Source organism: Lissotriton vulgaris, chromosome 1_1 (genome assembly GCF_964263255.1).
Source record: "Lissotriton vulgaris chromosome 1_1, aLisVul1.2, whole genome shotgun sequence".
Lineage (NCBI taxonomy): Eukaryota > Metazoa > Chordata > Amphibia > Caudata > Salamandridae > Lissotriton > Lissotriton vulgaris.
In genome coordinates, this window is record NC_141685.1 from 961,443,059 (window position 1) to 961,464,235 (window position 21,177).

Genomic DNA, 21,177 nt, shown 5'->3' on the forward strand with positions numbered 1-21,177 from the left:
TTTTAAATGAAGAATTTTTAGATGAAGATTTTATGGATCAGTCTTTTGATGAACAATTTATTGAATGCTTACAAGACATAGAAACATGCATGTTTGAGGAGATTCCAGATGAAGTAATGCTGGAAGTTTTATTGAACTATGAAAATTCTGACCAATAAATTTTTATTTAATAATTAAAAATTGTTTGAGACATTATTCATTGTTATATCTAATTCATGAAGTACAACCAAAATAAATAAATAGTAAAAAAAAACAACAAAACGAACAATCAATAAACATACAATAAGTTGAAAGTCAATCATTCTTTTTTCCTCATAGTACGCTCCCCGGACCGCTTCCCGGTGCGCGAACCGGGAGCTTCCCACGCAAAAAAATAAAAAAATTTAAAAAAATGTTTTGCCCCGCGGGGCCCTTTTAAAACTTCCTCTTCAAACCTAGGGGGTCAGGAAGGATCTACTATGCCCCCTTATGATCATTTCCCCCTTCGTTTTGGCCTCCTCTTGTCTCTCGATCCTACTGAGAGACAAGATGGCGGCCGCTCCGGACTGTTTAGAATGTTGACAGACACTGGAGAGCCTATCAGCTTCGCTTCGCAAAGTTCCATTACGCGAAAAGTACGCGAACCGGAGCGCTACCCGGAGCGCTGTCACAGATATATATATTTTTTTGAACGTTAATTTCTCAAAATCCACTGGAGCACATATATTGAGACCTAGCAAAGGCACATCGGGCTAACAGTCCCTACAATTTTGCCAAGTTTCGTGCAAATCCATTCAGCCGTTCGAGCTAAAAGTGAGGCCAACCGCCCTATGGAAAAATGAATGGGGAAAACGCGTTTTGGGACCCCCCTTTTTTCTCGTCCCCCCCTTGACGAACCCCCCCCCCAAATTTTCAGGGGCTGCTCAGAAACAAAATGTGCCATTTTCCTGAAAATTTCAGCCAATTCCGTCCACAAACGCCAAAGTTATTAGACATAGAATTTTCAAAAATCCCATAGAGAAAAAATCCTAACTATATATACCTACTGGCGACCGCCAGTAGGTAATATATATATATATATACATACACACTAAAAAAACGAACTTTACAGGGGCATTATAGTTAGGCTCACATTTAACTCATACAAAACTATAGCAATTCAGCTGTTATTGTTACCTGATCTAACTATAACTTACACCTCAGCAAAGCACTGCTTATGACTTCACATATTATATCCCTCAAGACATGGTCAGCGACATCACTGATGACATCACTAATAACATCTCGAATGACATCACTGATGCCATCATCCAATGATTGTGAGTGTTTTCTAAAGGTTTATGAGTGTTAAACATCAATACCAAGGTACTACAAAAGTTAAATTAGTCGAAGGGAGACGACAGCCACGCCCACTTCTTGTTGGCCACGCCCCCTCCGCAGACATAAATAGAGCGCGCTGCCCTCGAACGCTGCTCCATTGCTGCTACTCCTGAGGCGAAAAGCCGGGAGGTGTACTTCACTCGTTTTTAACTTGTTTGTGTATTGTATTGATTTTAGAATACTTGCCTGACTGAACTATACCTGATCCCATAACAGCTGACTATTAGCTGCTGGGACACAGAAACCACTCGTTTCTTGGCGCCATTGAACGCCGAAGGGAGACGACAGCCACGCCCACTTCTTGTTGGCCACGCCCCCTCCGCAGACATAAATAGAGCGCGCTGCCCTCGAACGCTGCTCCATTGCTGCTACTCCTGAGGCGAAAAGCCGGGAGGTGTACTTCACTCGTTTTTAACTTGTTTGTGTATTGTATTGATTTTAGAATACTTGCCTGACTGAACTATACCTGATCCCATAACAGCTGACTATTAGCTGCTGGGACACAGAAACCACTCGTTTCTTGGCGCCATTGAACGCCGAAGGGAGACGACAGCCACGCCCACTTCTTGTTGGCCACACCCCCTCCTACGCTACCCGTCACTACTATAACTATGTGTCAATGTCGGAAGCGCAGCGGACGAGCGCAGCGGGCACGCCGATTGCGCGCCGAAGGCGCGCTTAAGGCAAGCTCGTCTGCGCTCGTCCGCGACGAGGACGCGCCTAGCGCCACAAACCCTGCCCGGCACAGCCCTTCATCCCCCGGCTCCACTCGGGATGCTTTGCTCGACCTTCGAGGGTATGCGCATGAAGGTAAGCTCTCCTTCGAAGAGACGGCCTTCCCATTAACTGACTTCACACAACAGAACTTAATTGTAGGAGGCCTCTTGAACGTAAGATCCTTACCAAAACATGCCACTGAAATTAATCTTCTTATCGAGTCTCACCATCTAGATGTACTCTTTCTAACTGAGACTTGGACACATGCAAACTGTGAGACAGACCTAGCAGCCGCTTGTCCGCTAAACTTTAACATTCTCCATCTTCCCAGACCCAAAGGCCGCGGCGGCGGAGTTGGTGTCATCTTCAAAGCCTTGTGGCAAACGAACATCCTAGACATAGACCCGACACCTGGAATCGAGCTCTTTGGTCTGTCTATAAACTGCCATCAAGGAGAAACCTTTACGGTAATCATCTGCTACCGCCCACCTGGGGCCTTTTCTATCTCGCAACAGCAAGCCCTCCTCACGACTATCACCAACATGGCAACCTCTCACAGTAAACTAGTACTTCTAGGAGACTTTAACCTTTGGCCAAACGACAGCCTTGACGCAGGACTAGACAACCTTCGGCTGTCCTGTGATAGTGTAGGCCTCCAACAACTGATAAAGGACCCCACTCACTCCGCAGGCAACCGACTCGATCTTATCTTCTCGAGCCTAGGTCTAACCCAGGTAGGCGACATCCTGCCTATGAGTTGGACAGACCACTCGCTCATCAAACTCTACATTAAGAATGCTACAACAAGCAAAACCAAATCCCACCCGCCCCCACAATTTTCGTACCGAAACTGGAAAGCGCTAGAAAAACACAGCACCTCCACCAGAATCTTCGAGGTGGAAGACAGTTTCACTATTACCAACTCAGTGGAAGATAACTATAGGTCCTTTAGCTCAAGAATCACCTCCCTTGCGGACTCTGCTGCCCCTCTTAAACTCTGTAAACCGAAAGGTAGAGCCCCGGCTCCCTGGTACAACGATTCTTTGAAAACCCTTAAATCAGCCTGCAAACAAGCTGAGAGAAAGTGGAGACACGGATACTGTAACAACAATAAAATCCTCTGGAAGAAGGCACTCCGTGACTACAAGTCCGCTATTGCAGAGAGTAAAGCGAACTACTACTGCTCTACCATTACCAATGCGGCCAACAGTCCAAAAAGCATATTCCAGATTCTGGACAATATCTTACACCCTGACTGCGTCAAAAATTCCATCCCCCCTTCTCAGTCCCTTTGTGACAGCCTCGCTCAGTTTTTTACTGATAAAATTGAGACTATCATTAATAACCTGGCAACACCCCCGTCTTCCACTCTCTCCACCCTCCCCGAAATCAACTCCACCAACCCTGAATCTCTGAGGCCAACCTGTTCTCCCACGAATAAATTGCTGGCTTTCCCTCTTATTTCTCAAGCAGAATTTGAAATAGTCGCACAGGGCATCACTTCCGGATCCCCCCTTGACCCTCTGCCACCGAAAATATGGAAAACCTGTGGGCACCAACTATTTCACACCCTTCGGTTGATTTGTAATCAATCCCTGAGCTGTGGCATCGTTCCCTGCTCCTGGAAGCAAGCGCTTATTACCCCGCTGCTAAAGAAACCCACGCTAAATCCAGACTGTCTGTCCAACTTCCGCCCCATATCACTCCTGCCTTTCCCAGTGAAGGTGCTCGAACGCTGGGTCAGTAAATGCCTCTCAACCCACCTCGAGCAGCACCATTTTTTGGACGAATTCCAATTTGGGTTTCGCCCAGCCCATGGCACTGAAACCGCGGTGCTCACGGCCATGGAGGAGCTCCGAATGCGCGCAGACAGGGGCCAAGCTGTGGCCCTCATTTTACTTGACTTGTCTGCCGCATTCGATACTGTCAATCATAGAGTCCTGCTCCAGCGGTTGAGAGCGGCAGGGATTGACGGCACGGCCCTGATCTGGTTTCACTCTTACCTCAGCGACAGAAAACAAGCTGTCTCCCTCCCCTCTTTCCAATCAGTCTTCTCCCCGGTCCCTCACGTTGTCCCCCAGGGTTCCTCTATCAGTCCGATTCTTTTTAACGTTTACTTAAAACCTCTGGTCACGTTAATTAAGTCACACAACATGACCGCAGTAAACTATGCGGACGACACACAGCTCCTTCTCTCGTGGGAAGGCGAAGACTCCATCTCCTTACAAGCCTTCCATGACTGCCTACGAGACACGGCATGCTGGTTGCACCGGAACTCACTTCAGTTCAACTCCTCGAAGACCGAGGTGATGTACTGCCCTGCGAGTCGCATACCCCGCCCTCTGCCCGCTGAGTTCTGGCCCCCGGAGAACTCCAACAACCCCCCACCAGTTACCACCGTTCGCAACCTGGGCGTCATGCTCAACCATCAATTGAGCATGGAAACACAGGTCTCAAGAACAGTCGCAACCTGCACCGGCCTTATGCGCTCACTGCGCAAAGTCTTGCCTCTACTTCCATCCTCCGCCAGAGCACTAGTAGTCAGGTGTACTATTCTTAGTCGCCTTGACTACTGCAACGCCCTGCTGCTTGAATCTCCGGCGACACTGCTGGACAGACTCCAACGAGTCCAGTCGGCAGCAGCCAAACTGGCTCTGGGATGGACCAGGAGATCCTCGGCCACTGCCGCACTGGCCGAGTTGCATTGGCTGCCTTTGAGGCAACGCATTGCCTTCAAGGCCCTTTGCCTGGTCTTCAAGGCACTACATGGAATAGGACCCAGACCTCTTCAACGTCTGTTCTCCTGGTATACCCCCACCAGAACACTTAGGTCCACAACTGCTTGCCTCGCGAGAGTGCCCAGATGTAAGAAGGCCAGGATGGGAGGAAGATCATTCAGAGTAGCTGCAGCCAAGCTATGGAACAGTCTACCTGCCGACATTCGCCATATCCCTCATCTCCTCCCATTCAGGAAACGTATCAAAACTTGGCTCTTTCCCCTGTCCCTATAAAAACCGGCCATTCCTAGCCCACCCCCGTCAATAAACCACAAGAGTAGCTACCAGCGCCAGGATACCTGCCAGGTGACAGTCGCGCTCTATAAATATTTTAAATAATAAATAAATAAATAAATACTGCTAATGAGTGATACCATTTCGAACATATATTATGTGAGTGGCTATGTGATTTTGTGTATCTGTGTATGAGTGGGTGTGTGACTGGCTATATAAGTCTTTGAGTATGTGTGTGAGAGGCTGTATGGGTGACGTAGTGGGTGTGTGAGTAGCCATATGGGTGAATGAGTGGGTGTGTAGGTGGTGTTATGAGTGAGTGAATGACTGTGTGAGTGGCTGTATGGGTGGGTAAGTGGCTGTGTGAGAGGCTGTAAGGGTGACTGAGTGGCTGTGTGCATTGCTGTAAGGGTGAGTGTCTGTTTCTGAGTGGCAGTATGGGTGAGTGAGTGGCTGTTTGAGTGGATGTTTGGTTAACTGAGTGTGTGAGTGACTGAGTGTGTGAGTAGCTGTAATGGTGAATACGTTGATGTGTGAGTGGCTGTATGGGTGAGTGAGTGGCTGTGTGAGTGACTGTATGGGCGAGTGAGTGGCTGTGTGAGTAGGTGTATGGGTAACTGAGTGGCTGTGTGTATGTGTGAGTGGGTGAGAGAGTGGCTCTGTGGATTAGTAATTTGGGGTGTGAGTTGTTATATTTGTGTGTTAGTGATTATATGAGAGGTTGTTTGAGGGTATAAGTGGTTCTGTGGATGATGTCATGAGTTACGTCACTGACCATGTCATGAGTGGTGTAATATGTGAGGTCATAAGTAGTGCATTGTGGAGGCATATGTTAAAGTTCACTCAGGTAATTATAACTGATGAATTTTAATGGTTTTGTACGAGTGAAATGTGAGCCTCACTGTAACGTCCCTCTAACGTTTCATTTTTTCCTGTGAATTTCTAAGGTTTCTTTAATTATTTCTTAACTCTAACATCCCTGTCACCTTTGTTTTTTCAATGAATATCTATGCTTTTTTATTGTTTTGAAACTAAAATAATCCCTAAAATAATTTTCGTTAGGAATTTTTTTATTTTTCATTTCCTGAGTGTAACTTCGAATATTGAGAGTTGGTGTGTGACTGGCTGCATGGGTCTGTCAGTGCATGTGTGAGTTATTTTGTGCGTGTGTGAGTGGGTGTGTCAGTGCCTTTACGCTTGGGAGAGTGGCAAATTGCTGCATGAGTGTGTAAGTGACTGTATGGCTCTGTAATTGGGTTATTAGTGGTTGCGTACCTGTCACTGGCTGTGTTGATGTCTGTTTGTGTGTATTAATAATTTTGTGGGGAAAATCCTCTGCTCATAGTGACCTGCCTGCATTTGTTCAAGGAGACACCAGGGGGCAGATTTACACGCCCCTTACGACACTTTTGCGTCATTTTTAACATGGGAAAAATGACGCAAAAGTGACGCAAGGGGCTTATAAATCTGCCCCCAGGTCCACAGATCCCTGCGCCAGGAGGCACCATCACTGCAAGGACAAGGGAGGGGCAGTGACCCCCGACACTCTTTAAGCATTGCAAGGACTCTCACTGCACAGGAAAGCACTCTGCTCACAGCAACCTGCCCGCATTTGTTCAAGGGGACTCCCGGTCCCACAGCTCCCTGCACGAGGAGGCTCCATGACTGCAAAGAGGGGGCTGTGACTTCCAACACGCTTAAAGCGCCGCAATGGCTCCCGCTGCCTGGGAAAGCACTCTGTTGATAGTGATGTGCCCACATTTGTTCAAGGAGACTCTAGGTCCCACAGCTCTCTGCACCAGGAGGCACTGTAACTGCAAAGACGGGGGAGGGGTTGTGACCCCAGACATGCTTAAAGCGCTGCGAGGACTGCCATTGTATGAAAAAGCACTCTGTTCACAGCGACCTGGGCGCATTTGTTTCAAGGGGACTCCAGATCGCATAGCTCCCTGCGCCGGGAGGCACCACCACTGCAAGGGAGGGAGAGGAGCCATGACCCTAGGAGGCAGGGCAAGGCCACCCCACCCCTTGGTACTGGATTTAGGGTTTCTGGCTCTATATACGTTAAAACTGTATTATCCTTTATATCCTAATCCTCGATGGTAATGCTGGATGATTGACTCATCTCTCTGCTGTTCAGTGCCTCTGGTGGGATGCATACTTGAGGACACCATCAACCAAATTGTTCTGTTTGTCCTTGCCTTTTGCCAAAGCGGTCAGAGCCTGAAACTTTGCTAAACTTGAGGTTGGATGACTTTGCTTTAGAGGCTATTAAGAACCGTCAGAGTTTTGCCACGACTGAACTTATATGCCTGATCCTTTGGGCCACATTAGCTTATTTTTTCTGGTAACTTTCCTTTAAATGCTACAACCTCCTAGGTTTGTGATCATCCATTCTGTTCTCCTCTGACACCAAGGGTCGTTTGGAGAGCATTGCAAGTCGCCTTGTACAGTGAGGTGTTTAGGCATTCTCAATTGGGCCCTGTTCACACGCACATTGGTTGTCTCTCCCTTAAGAGGCTTTTACTTTGGTGTATGTTATTATGATAAATGTTATATGGAATAATATAATTGTGTTCTAAACTGCGCGCTAGTGTGCTTTGACCTGTGCGCTTCTTGGCGACCTAGAGGCTGACCCCTTCAATCCCATGTCTATAGGTCCGGGTTTCTAAACTTTTTCCGACCCACATGACAAAATGGGATGGGTAACCCACTGGATGGACTTCTAATTTGGGCCCGCACATCATTGAATGCAAAACTCCACCCTCTTGACATTGCGTCCCATGATATTTTAGGCGTAATGATCACGGGGGTAGAGTCCCGCTCCTTTTACATTTACAATGTCTAATTGAGGGGCTTGGGGGGGCGGTGAATCCCACACTATACACCAGCTCTCCATTCACAGAAATCTCTGTATGGCACATGATTGTTTACTCATTGCAGGGGACCTCAATTCGACATACTAACCCCTTAGAAATAGTAGTTCTGTCCTCTTTGAAGCCGAAGATGAGGCATGGGGCATCCCATCTATTGATGTTGCTCCAGTCAAGCACTGGACAGCTGCAGCTTATCACTTTCTATCCTTTTCAGCTATGTTTGGATTTAGGGCATGTAATGGCCGCACTCCATCTGACCGCAATGAAATTCACACTTTTAACCGCCCTGGTTCTACCAGCATTATAGACTATATAATGATTGCCCTTTCCCTATGGTGTGATGTATTGGACATGAGGGTAGTACCTAGATCTGACAGCAACAACCATGCCCTGCAATGCTCCCTCAGCAATCTTTTCAACCAGCCAGAGCAGACTCCCATCTCTCTTGCAATAGACTTGGCACCTTCTAACAATGGGAGAAGAATAAAATGGGAAAACGCTGTTTTCCAGCTTGGACTTAGGTATAAAATGAATAGGGCTTTGCTCCAAATCACTGCCAAGTTAGAACATTTTCATTCCACAGTGAGAAGAATATTGACTATGCCAGGGATAGAGTGCTTTACATGCCAATACACTAACACAAGTATTACCCCAAACCAAGTCGCACCTGGTTTAATAAAGATTGTAGTAATGCCAAAATGGAACTACGGGAGGCCCTTGTGAAAGGGGAAGTTTCTAGCAATAGAGCCAGTAGGAAAAACTGCCAACAGATCCAACATAAAGCCCAAGACAAATGGAATACCTTACACTGGGAAGACATATACGAGGCTGTTTAAAGAAAAGACTCTAGGCAATTTTGGCGGCTTTTATCTAATAGAGGGCAGAACCCAGCAACTCGCCTAGCAGATTTAATCCTCACAGAGAGCTGGAATAAACAGTTTTCAGATCTGTATTGTCCCACCACAGCTAAGAGGGTGGGATATAAAATCCCCTCAAATAAATGATACAGTGAGGGCAATCAAGTCTATCGCTGCTGGAATAACTGCAGGCCCGGATGGATTCCTGGGGGATCTTTATCTATCTGGCGTTGACAATTGGGCCAAATAAATAAATATTTTATCTGTCCTTATACCAGCAGGAATGGAAATTCCACAAAGCTGGAAGGAGCAAAGACAGAATATCGATGCAAAAATGTCGACTTGCACAAATATCAAGGTAATAATATTGTGTGTCAGAAATATCGACAGACAAAATATCGTGGTCAAGAATATCAATTTTAGGTAAGTAATATTGATGTTTAAAATGTCAAAGTGTTTAATAATGTTTGCAAAAATATAGTTGCTAAAATATAGATTTATTTATTAATGTTATGTGTTTTAGTATATATTTTATATGTATGTGATGTATTTTTTTGTATAAGAAATGTTTGTATTTTTGATATATCTGTTAAAATGTTAGTAGTTATTTGTTTGTTTTTTAATTTGAATTTTGCGGTTTTAGTCCCGTAGCGGGTCATGGGTTAATAAGGAAATAGGGGGGGATGGGGAAGTAATTTAATTATAGAAAATGTATTGATTATTTATAGTTGTTGTTCTTTTTTTTTTTTATTTGAATTTTGCGTTTTTAGTTCCGTAGTGCGTTGTGGGTTTATAGGGGAATAGGGTAGGAAGTGATTTAATTATATTACTTGTATTGAATATTTTTTATTTATTAATATGTATTTAATTGAGATGTTAAGTTGTTAAATGTGAAAGTGTTTTATTATGAATTAATTATTTTTTGTTGTTAATTCATTTTAATTAATTAATTGGTAATTAATTATGGTAATTGTGTAATTAGTTTTAGGTGTGTGTTGTGGTGTTTATAGGTGTAAATGGTGGAAAGGATGGGAAGTAATTTAATTTTAATTGATGAATTAATAATTAGTTGTTAATTAATTTTAAATAATTAATTAGTGATTAAATATCGTCATTGTGTAATTAGTTTGAGGTGTGTATTGTGGTGTTTAAAGGTTTAAATGGTGGGACGTAATTTATTTTTAAACGATAAAATAATAATTTGTTGTTAATTAATTTTAATTAATTAATTAGTAATTAAATATCTTAATTGCGTAATTAATTTTAGGTGTGTGTTGTGGTGTTATAGGTGTAAATTGTGGGAAGGGTGGGAAGTAATTTATTTTTCATTGATGAATTAATAATTAGTTGTTAATGAATATAAATTAATTAATTAGAAATGAATTATCGTAATTGTGTAGTTAATTTTAGGTGTGTGTTGTGGATATTATAGTGTTAAAGCATGTGTATTCAATGAATGTTTTTTATTACTTTTTTTTATTGATTATAACTACATTTATGTTTCAAATAGCGTATTTGTTTGTTAATATTTGCTTCTTTAGTTATTATTTATAAATGTATTTAATAATTTATTTTATATAATGTTTGTAGATTTTTGTTATATGTAATTTATAATATAATATGTGTTATTTTTATGTTTAATATATTTAATCGTACATTTTTTTAATATTGTTTATTTCTTTTTATGTTTTAAAAAAAAAAAATCTATTGTTTAAATGTTATTAGTAATTTTTGTTTCTCTGCTATCCAACACTTTCCCTAATGTTGCACTCACTGTACTGGGTATAGTAATTTGTACCCCTCCGCTATCAAGCACTTTCCCTACTGTTGCACTCACAGGTATGGAAATAGTCATTTTTACCTCTCTGCTATCCAGCACTTTTCCTACTATTGCACTCAGTGGAGTGGGAATAGTAATTTTTACCCCTCCGTAATCCAACACTTTCCCTACTATTGCACTCACTGGAGTAGGAATAATAATTTTTACCCCACCGCTATCCATCACTTACCCAACTGTTGCACTCACTGGAGTGGGAATAGTAATTTGTACCCCTCCGAAATCCGATACTTCCCCTACTGTTGCACTCACTGGAGTGGGAATAGTAATTTTCTACCCCTCCGCTATCCAACATTTTCCTTACTGTTGCACTCACTGGAGTTGGAATAGTAAATTTTATTCCTCCACTATCCAACACTTACCATACTTTTACACTCACTGGAGTGGGAATAGTAAGTTTTACCCCTCTGCTATCCAACACTTTCACTACTGTTGCACTCTTTGGATTGGGAATAGTAATTTTGACTCCTTTGCTATCCAGCACTTTCCCTACTGTTGCAATCACTGGAGTGAGAATAGTAATTTTTACCACTCCGCTATCCAACACTTGCCCTACTGTTGCATTCTTTGGAGTGGGAATATTAATTTTTTCCCCTTCTCTATCCAACACTTTCCCTACTGTTGCACTCACTGGAGTGGGAATAGTATTTTTTACCCCTCCGCTACTTAACACTTTACCTACTGTTGTATTCACTGAAGTTGGAATATGTAAATGTAATTATTACCCTATCCAATATCTTCCCTACTGTTGTATTGTGTTTTAAATTATTGATATATGTATTTATTTTATTGTTATATAATTTACAAGTTTAAAAATTAAATAAAGATAAAGTTAATAAATTATTTTAAAGGAAATATATGTATAAATGTTTATGTTTGTGTGTTCATATCTTTTAAAATTACGTTTATTTTTATATTTAGTTAAAATGTATATTCAATGTAATTTATTTTGTTAAAAATAATATTAATATTTTATATATTTAATATATATTTTATTGTATTTATATTTTTTAACCAATATTTTTTACATCTATATTTTTAATTTCAATATTTTCGATTCAATATTTTTGTATTTACCTGTTTAAGTATAGGGAGTCGATATGTTTGCATTCTATATTTTACACTTCGATATTTTGCCAGTGAACCACTTATTGATGTTATGCAAAAGGTTTTTAGGAGATAGACTCTGTTCCCGCTTGAATATGGGATAGAAGAACTTAGAGCTGTGTCTTACCTACAAGTGTGGTTTAGAAGACAGATAATCACCACTGATCAGGTCTTCAGGGTTATGACCATTTATTGGAAGACAGCGTTAATTGAAAAATTTCACCTATATCTAGTCTCTGGAGAATTGAAATCAGCATTCAACCTGGTCTCCCACTCTAAACTATGGGAAGTTTTAAAGGACAGTGAGGTACCATCAGACCTTTTGGACATCATCAGGTGCTTGCACAAGAGACACTTACTCACAGGTGAGGTGGGGCCCTACGTGAGAATTCGTAAGGGTGTTTGCCAGGGGTGCGTCATCGCTCCAACCTTGTTTTGCCTATATCTAAACCGATGGTTGCCCATTTAAAAGATTGTATAAGCGACGCACCAAGGCTGGCGAGTAGAAAGATCCCCTTGCTCCTATTTACCAAGACACGCTCTTAATCTTGAAAACCCAGTGTGGTATACAAACATTGGTCAATAGATTTGGGACATTCTGTGAGGATAGAGGGTTGGTGATCAACCACACTAAAACAAAATTTATTACCATAAGTCCACACTGGTCCTTTACTGGTTCTATCACACTTGACGGCTTACCATTAGACAAGGTCACTGATTTTAACTACCTGGGAATAATGTTAACTAAGAACATGTCTTGGTCTAGTCAGGCTAAAAAAAGGGTCCTAAATCTACTACACCATGCTGCCGTAAACCTTTTAAACAATATATAAATCAATAAAAATAGTTTTCCCTATCTCCACAAACTTTGCTAGACTGCCTCATTCCTTCTTGCACATTACAAAAAGAGTAATAAACTATATTTAATGTTAAAGCACAGAGCAAAGGCAAAGTGTGGTCTAAACAAGTTGGCTCCCCTTTTATTTTGCAAGGGCAAACCAGTGCTATTGTGTTTCATCATCGCCTCGAACTGTGGTACTTTGCAAAGGTCCGCCGCTATACCACAGTCCAATATAACAATAACATTTTGTCTCTTATTACTTTCAAACACTGAATAAATTCAGATCAAATGACAAAAAGGACTCTTTTCACACCATAATCTATATTTATGCCACATTTCAGCTAAATCTGTTGAGCCATTTTGCCGGCATGTCTTTTTAAAATGTCTAGAGAACATGAATTGGTGGAAACATGTGTTTTGAGACCCCATTTTTTCTTTCCTCCTCACTAACTAAGCACCACAAAGCTTTGCATCATTTGCCCGTGTGGGAAGTAGAATACGTCTGCAATATTTTGTGGAGATTCAACAAAGTTATTAGTAAACAGTCTGAGGAATTCCTATTTCTTGGAGTCCTAACTAGAACTACAGAGTGGCCACCCTGTCAAATATATATATATATATACTAGCAGCCCGTCCCGACGTTGTCCGGGTATGAATTGCTGCCAGCCAGTAGTATGTTGTTTTGTAGGATTTTGTTTTGATAGCATTTCTTATCTGTGACAGGCCTGTGAAACGCTCCGATTCACAGTGCACTGCTGATGCACTTAACAGTGCGCGTTCAGTAGTGTGTGAACTCGAGTTTCCCTACTTTATTTTTCCTTGCAATATTATATAGCGCGAACTCGACAACATGGCATGAGCACAAATTACATTACAGAAGAACACATTCATTTGTGGTAGGCACGGGGAGACAAAGCGATTTGCTTGGAATCACAGGATGTTGAGCTGATGCCGAAATTCGAACGTAGCTCCCCAGCTCTAAAGTTCGCAATTCTAGAACTTGTGGCAGGAGGAGTGTCTAAAAGTGTATGTCGGTGCCGGCCATCAATGAGAGAGACCTGTGCATTTTTCAAATGGGTGGTGAAAAAATATGAGTATGTTGCTGGAGATGTGGGCCGCCGTGCCACCAATGTACTTACCGGGGGAGGGTAAACACCCATTATTCCGCAACTTTCTTTCCGCATACCATCACTCTGCATACTTTCATTACGAAAGTACCATGACTCCGCAATGCCATTATAACGCATGGCATTACATTTTATATGCTTTTACCGCGCATACATTTACAACGAAATTCGTTGTAAATGCATGAATGGTAAAAGCATGTTTTTTTTAATGTTTGGATAAGGTAAGTATAGGTATAGGGGTATATGTTTTGGGGTACTGAGGTATATGTTTTGGGGTGTTTGGGTATTTTAAGGGTTCAGATATAGTTTTGGGTTATGGGGTACAGGGGTCGATTTAGGGTTTAGGGATTAGTATGGGTTTTGGGATACAGGGGTATTTTTAGGGTTCAGGGCTAGGTTTGGGTTTAGGGGTATAGGGGTATTTTTAGGGTTCAGGGGTATGTTTGGGTTTTGGCGGACAGGGGTATTTTAAGGGTTCGGGCTAGGTTTGGGTTTTGGGGTACAGGGGTATTTTTAGGGTTCAGGCCTAGGTTTGGGTTTTGGGGTACAGGGTTATTTTTAGGGTTCAGGACTAGGTTTGGGTTTTGGGGAACAGGGGTATTTTTAGGGTTCAGGGGTAGGTTTGGGTTTTGGGGTACAGGGGTATTTTAAGGGTTCAGGGCTAGGTTTGGGTTTTGGGGCACAGGGGTATTTTAGGGTTCAGGGGTAGGTTTGGGTTTTGGGGTACAGTGGTATTTTTAGGGTTCAGGGCTAGGTTTGGGTTTTGGGGCACAAGGGTTTTTTAGGGTTCAGAAGTAGGTTTGGGTTTTGAGGTACAGGGGTATTTATAGGGTTCAGGGCTAGGTTTGGGTTTTGGGGTACAGGGGTATTTTTAGGGTTTAGGGATAGGTTTGGGTTTTGGGGTACAGAGTATATTTATAGGGTTAAGATGGGTTAGTGTTTAAGGATGTTGGGGTATTTTAAGGAGTAAGGGTGGGTTATGATTACGGGGCACAGGGGTATTTAAAGGGAGCAGGGTGGGATTGGCACACAATATGAGACATGGCATGAAGGGCGGAACGTACCACACGCCCCCAGCGTTTGTCATGCCCCCAACACACGCCCACAGCACAATGCAGACACGCCCACAAGGGACTACTTTTCTGGCATGGTTCTTTTACCTTTTAAATGTATATGGTGGGCGCCTGCATAGCCTATGTCCTTCTGCTGCAACTGCCCTTTCCAACGCTGTATTGGGTGTTGTGATTGGTGCTGTGGTTCCTGAGATTACCCGCCTCAAAGCTTTAGGCTCTCTCTTTATTATATTAGTATGGATATATATATATTTATATATATATATATATATGAAGAAAAGGTTGCCCCCGGATCGGAAAAGCACACACCAGTGGGTTTATGTGTGGAGCTTTGAGAAGTAGAACATTTTCATCAACACACTGTGGTTTTTACTGACATTTTAAAACTTTGGAGCAAGTAGAAAGCTCACTTGAGACTGATGTTTACAGTACTATATATACACCATGATGCTTGCACTTGCGGAACGCCCACTGGGGGCGGATGCATTTGGAGATATAAAATGGTGACTGCGATGTTTGTTGAATTACTCCATGGATTTCCTGTGATCAAGGGTGTGTAGCCCGAAACGCGTAAGGAGTTATGAATGGACCTTAATGTCTCATGCTCACCTCGTCACAACCTCCATTTAAGGATGATAAAAACACTAGTGTGTGCTTTTCCGATCCGGGGGCAACCTTTTCTTCTCATATTTACTGCTGGTCCAGTCCTGGGGACGCACCTCCGCAGGAGTAGCGGACCTGTGCTGACGCCAATGCAGAGTCACCAGTTATGGACGGTGGAGTCTGATGGAGGTCAGAATCGTGTGGGTGCTTTTCCGATCCGGGGGCAACCTTTTCTTCTCATATATATATATATATATACATTGTTGAGTCTCCACTCCTGAAATCCAGGATGTTCAACTTCAGAGATGAGACGATTGTTCTCTATACCCCCTAAAATCTATGCCTGTCCAAACCGTATGTAAAACACAGTCTGACAAGAACAAATCTCCGGGGGAAGGAGGAAAATGGGATAAAATAAAAAAAGAACAGAAAGAAAACTCTTGGTCAATGCGACTGTTTCTCCGATTGAGGATCATGAACACGAACTGTATACTGCAATTCTTCAGCGATCAAACATCTATATTCAAAGAATAATAACATTAAACTGACTAATCTGTAAGGCTTTCTTTTCACTACTGTTTGTACTATGTTACACACAACACTATACCTTTGATTAAATGTGTTGTTCAATAAGCAATAGAGATATTTTTTTCTTTATCAGATAATTGATGCTTATTAAATGCTTGCATGTGGTTTTCTGCAGAAACAAAATAATACTGGTCACCCTCTTGCATAATCTACAAATTAATTCACTATATTATGCCTCACTTACTATTGAATGACACTTGTGTCTCCTATGACCATAAACAGAATAATTATAATTAAACAGAAAGTCTGCATCGGAAAATTTTCAAATTAGTCTTTGTTTTTTCCTTTCGTTAAAAGTCTTCCTAGCCAAACAAGGAGCCTACTGGCTCACTCCCTCACCTGAATATACCCCAGTGTGGCTAGAAATTGAGGAGGAAATTCTAGACGGTATCTCCCCTAGCGCGGCCCTCTCATCTAACCTGAACAAGCTGACCCACTCTAAATCGATATTTCATAACACAAAATCTGCTCTCCTAAAGTTTGATAGAATCCTAGAAAACAGCATCCGGGGCTCACGCTGGGAATCTCTTTGGGACAACCGTAACATTCTGTACAAGGGCAAACCCATGCACAACATGACATGGATCAAAAAAGGCATACTGTTCCCACACCAGCTGTACGCGGGGGCATACCCTATTCCCTTCAGGGACCTACAACTCAAATACGATCTTGCACCAATGGAATTCTATAACTTCCTAAACGTAAAAGCGGCTTTGTCCAAAACCAAACTCTCCCCGACACCACCCTCACTACCGCCATACCTTGCCAGACTAAACAGACTAGGACACCAGGTTTCCTTTCTCTATAAACTCAGCCGTCCCCAACAATCTGACCTTACTGCCCCAATTACAAAATTCTGGAATAACCTTTCATCCAGGCCAATCACAGACTCAGATTGGAGCAACGCATGGATATCTTGCACAAGACACATAATCAGCCCTACACTATCACAGACAAAATACTGGCTCTTACATAAAGCCTTCTGGACCCCTGCGCGATTATTTGCACACAACCTATCCCCAGATGCCTTTTGCTGGAATTGCAAACGCGCGGAGGGTGACTTGTCACACATAATCCTAGAATGCGACTGCGTGGTGCAATTCTGGGAGAGGATATTCGAATTGATCTCAAAGCTATTCCACATCTCACCAGTAAAAGAGCTCCCTTACCTAGTTTTCGGGTTCACCCAAGACCCATCCCTTGATGCAGATGATAGGGCATTACTTGACCTCCTCCTCTCGGCGGCGGTTAAAACAGTCCTCAGCAACTGGAAGGATACCAGCAAGGCCAACTACGCAGGGTGGCTGAATTGGATAATCAGCTTACGTGGAGCAGACAATATTGCACTCCTTCAGTCACCGTGGCGCCCTCCCACGAGAAAACTATGGTTGACTCTTGACAACTACTTCACGTCACGTAAGCCACCTTAGATTGGCCCACACACCATCCACGTCCCACCAACATATGCTCCCCATCCGCCTTCATTGCACTATCAGCTACCGTAGATAATTGTCTTTAACGAATGAGTACAATGCTGTTAAAATACAATGTTTGTCGCTGAATTGTTGTTGAGTATGTGATACGTGCTCTGCTGTTCTAGGCTAAATGCCAGCCAGGTGCTTTTGTACTGACATTTACTATGATATATTGTAGCGTACAGTAATTTTGATTTGTAAACTTATGACTCATATTACGCTAATGGATTTGCTTTTTATATGTCTATGCTGAAACAACCAATAAAAAACTTTTGAAATAAAAAAAAGTCTTTATCTTGTTTTCTTTTTCAGACGTCACTGTTCTCATGGAGCCAAAAATGCTTCCTTCGCAAATACAGGAACCGAAGATGAGTAAAATAAACAGAATAACATGACAAATACCTGCTTCATCCTGACAGAGACCTGGTTTAACGACTCCTCTGCATCCGACATCGCCATAGCCATCCCAGATGGCTACAAGATCACCCACAGAGACCGTACCAACGCAGTCAGAGGAGGAATCACCATCGTCCACAAGAACAGCATCAGGGTCTCGATTAGCACCGACGACATGCTCAGCACCGCCGAACACATGCATTTCCAGATCCCCAAAGACCCTAACTCCACCCTCAGAGGCACCCTCGACTACCGACCCCCCGGACCCCGCCTCCTGTTCAGCGACTCCATCGCTGACTTGATCAGCACACACACCCTGACCTCCACCTACTACATCCTCCTCGGAGACCTGAACTTTCACCTTGAGAACAACAACGACAACAACTCCACAACCCTGATCGATATCCTCGCCAACCTCAGACTGAAGCAACTCGTCACAACGCCCACTGTTCTGACCGACTTTTTCGGCCCTTCCTTGAGGGAAGGTGATTGGAGGTGACTTCAGTCTACTATCATTCTAGTGGAAGGATTAGTGGAAGGATTAGAACCGTAAATAGAGCCTATTTACAAGGCATGCCAATTAATTCTGTACCCTTTTCCTTAGATCAGGGCTTATAAACTTATATTAGGGGATAGATTCATTAGTATTAGTGATAATCCGTCCTTTTGTAAGAGTGTTAGTATACCTTCGATGGAGTTATGCCTATTTCGGGCCTTGTAGGCCTCAAACGGGAGAGACTCCATCTTTCTTTCTGCCCCGGCAGCTTGAGATGCTTCTAGGTCAAATGTAATGTTTTAGTTATGAGGTGTTGTTCGCTTGGAGAGAACCGGCTCAGACTGGCCCTTATCGAAAGACTGTATTTTTCTCCATTCCGAAGACACAACATCAGGCCGGCCGGCTGGGAACGTGTCCTTGGTACGGGGAGGTACAAGAATTTGGTGGGCGGCAGGTTACTGGCCGTAACTTTCCATGAAGGGACAAGCTTCCATATTAGTGAAAGCATGAGGCAGTGAATTAGTCAGTCTGTAGGCGGCAGCTAGCCGTTAGCATCAATGCCATTAATTATTTCAGGGCAGACAGTCGCCATTTTAAAGTCCGAGACAGATCGAGAAGCTGATACTCTCTTAGAAAGATTGAAGTTATTTTAGCTGGAGCAGCTGGCGAGCTTTGACCTTTAAGATCAGAGCATTCAGAGTGAAGCAGTTAGTTAAGAGAACGAATACCAGAGTGGCTGAAACTGATTTATAAGATCGAAGCCGAGAAGTGAAGATGGTCCGTGATTGAGAGGAGAGAGGAGTAGTACAGAACAGTTAGAGAGAAAGCAGCTGATGAGAGGAAGGTTCCAGTGACTTGGAGGGAGGCGAAGGAGACAGAGCATAGCGGTGCAGACGTGTATCCGTGACTGCAGAGGTGTGACCCTAAAGACGAGCCAAGACACAGACGAGAAGGGAACCCAGATGACTGCTGAGTCCAGACTTCATATTACTAAGGTGACGTCGACCCTTTCTTTGTAACGTGCACATTCTAACCTTTCATTTTCCCTTTGCAGGCTATATATGTTATAGTATAGTGTCATATTGATATTATTGTTATTCTAAATAAAGTACCCCAGTTCTTAGTGAACCGGCATGTGCCTCTTATTCTTATATGAGAAGGTAACCTGTTCTTCTAGTCAGTTACTATTACGCGAACGGACGCAACTCCCGATCAGGTAAGCAGTGACCGAATAATGAGGGAGAGAGGAGCCCTTGAAGTAGAGGATAAGTCGCATATCATCTAATTTGGTTATAATTGTGATTCATAATATCGTAGTATTCTACCCTTAGTAAATAGCAGGAGATTCCCCAATGAGAGCTAATGGTATTCATAGGAAAGTGATCGTCGTTGGGATGCGGCGTTATACCCACAGGATTGTGGCTTGTTTAGCGAGTGCCAGGGAGGATACTGGTATTTATACCCACAGGATTGTGGCTTGTTTAGCGAGTACCAGGGAGGATACTGGTATTTATACCCACAGGATTGTGGCTTGTTAAGCGAGTACCAGGGAGGATACTGGTATTTATACCCACCGGATTGTGGCTTGAGAGAGCACTGGTTGTGGCCAGTGTGTAATGGTATATAATCAGGACTGCCCCAGGGTAGAATGGTCTAGGCCTAAGTTGCCGCGAGACTAATTGGTATGAGTGTGATATCGTAGAAAACTTAGGCATGTACATTGCTAATTCCCCATCCTTGGGTAGGAGACATAGATACCTGTTGTGAATAGGTCCTAAGGAGGGAGGTGATTACGTTCCGGCTGGGTTGGTGGTGCTCTAATGAGCTGATTCTATCTGGTCCGAGAATCCGGTCGTTACATCTGGCGTCACAAACTGTTTACGTAGCCTGTGTGCGCTGTATTGTTTTTATCTTGTTGGTTTGCGCTCGGCCCGTACGTGGTTTATTTTGTATATTATTTGTTTATAGTTGTATATATCTTTTTGGTTTATCAAAATGTTTTTGCGTAAATCGAAATCTACTTTCAAATTGCCTGTTGATATTCCCGGCTGGGAATCAACGCCTTACAAGGCCTTGGCCCGTGAGTGGGCCGATTCTACTGGTTTAAGTGAGAATTGGAGTTCTTGTTTGGAGCTGGCGGAGCCAGCTACTGTGATTTCTTGTTTGCAGAAAGCGCCGGTAGTAAAGGGTGAGGAGCTTCCTATTTTAGGACGCAGAGGTTGGATTGTTTTAACTGCGTACAGGATTGTACATGAGAAACTTTTAAAATTGCAGAAGCAATATGTGGATATGGAAGAAAAGTTTGTTGAAGTGCAAAATGCCCATACTCTTTTGCGATGTCAGAATAAATTGCTTGCCGACAAACTTGAAACTTATCAGACGATAGCTGAAAGGGCTGCAGTTCGAATTGCGAAATACAAATATAAGAATCGTCGTGGTCGTGTTTCTAAACGGAAGGTGCGTCTGGTCGTGGCGAAAGCCGGACTGGACTGGAATCCTGATGAATGGGATGGTAATATCTGGGACTCGAATGATTCTGGTTCCTTGGCTGAGGAGTCTGACAGGCGCGAGTCTTCTCGCTCCGGACGTGACTGTAAATCTACTTCTTGTGATAAACATGATGATCCCGGCGACCGTGGTCGCTCTTCCCGTTCTGATGACGTTTTACATTCTGATTCTTCTTTTCAATCTATGGATCGGACTTCTTCGGTTGCTCGTCCGGAGGTTTCTGCGCATCCGGTTTTTCGACGCAAATTACAGCAAGCTCCTGGTAATCCTAATGGTATTGCTTTGGATAGTTTGGAGGATTTTACA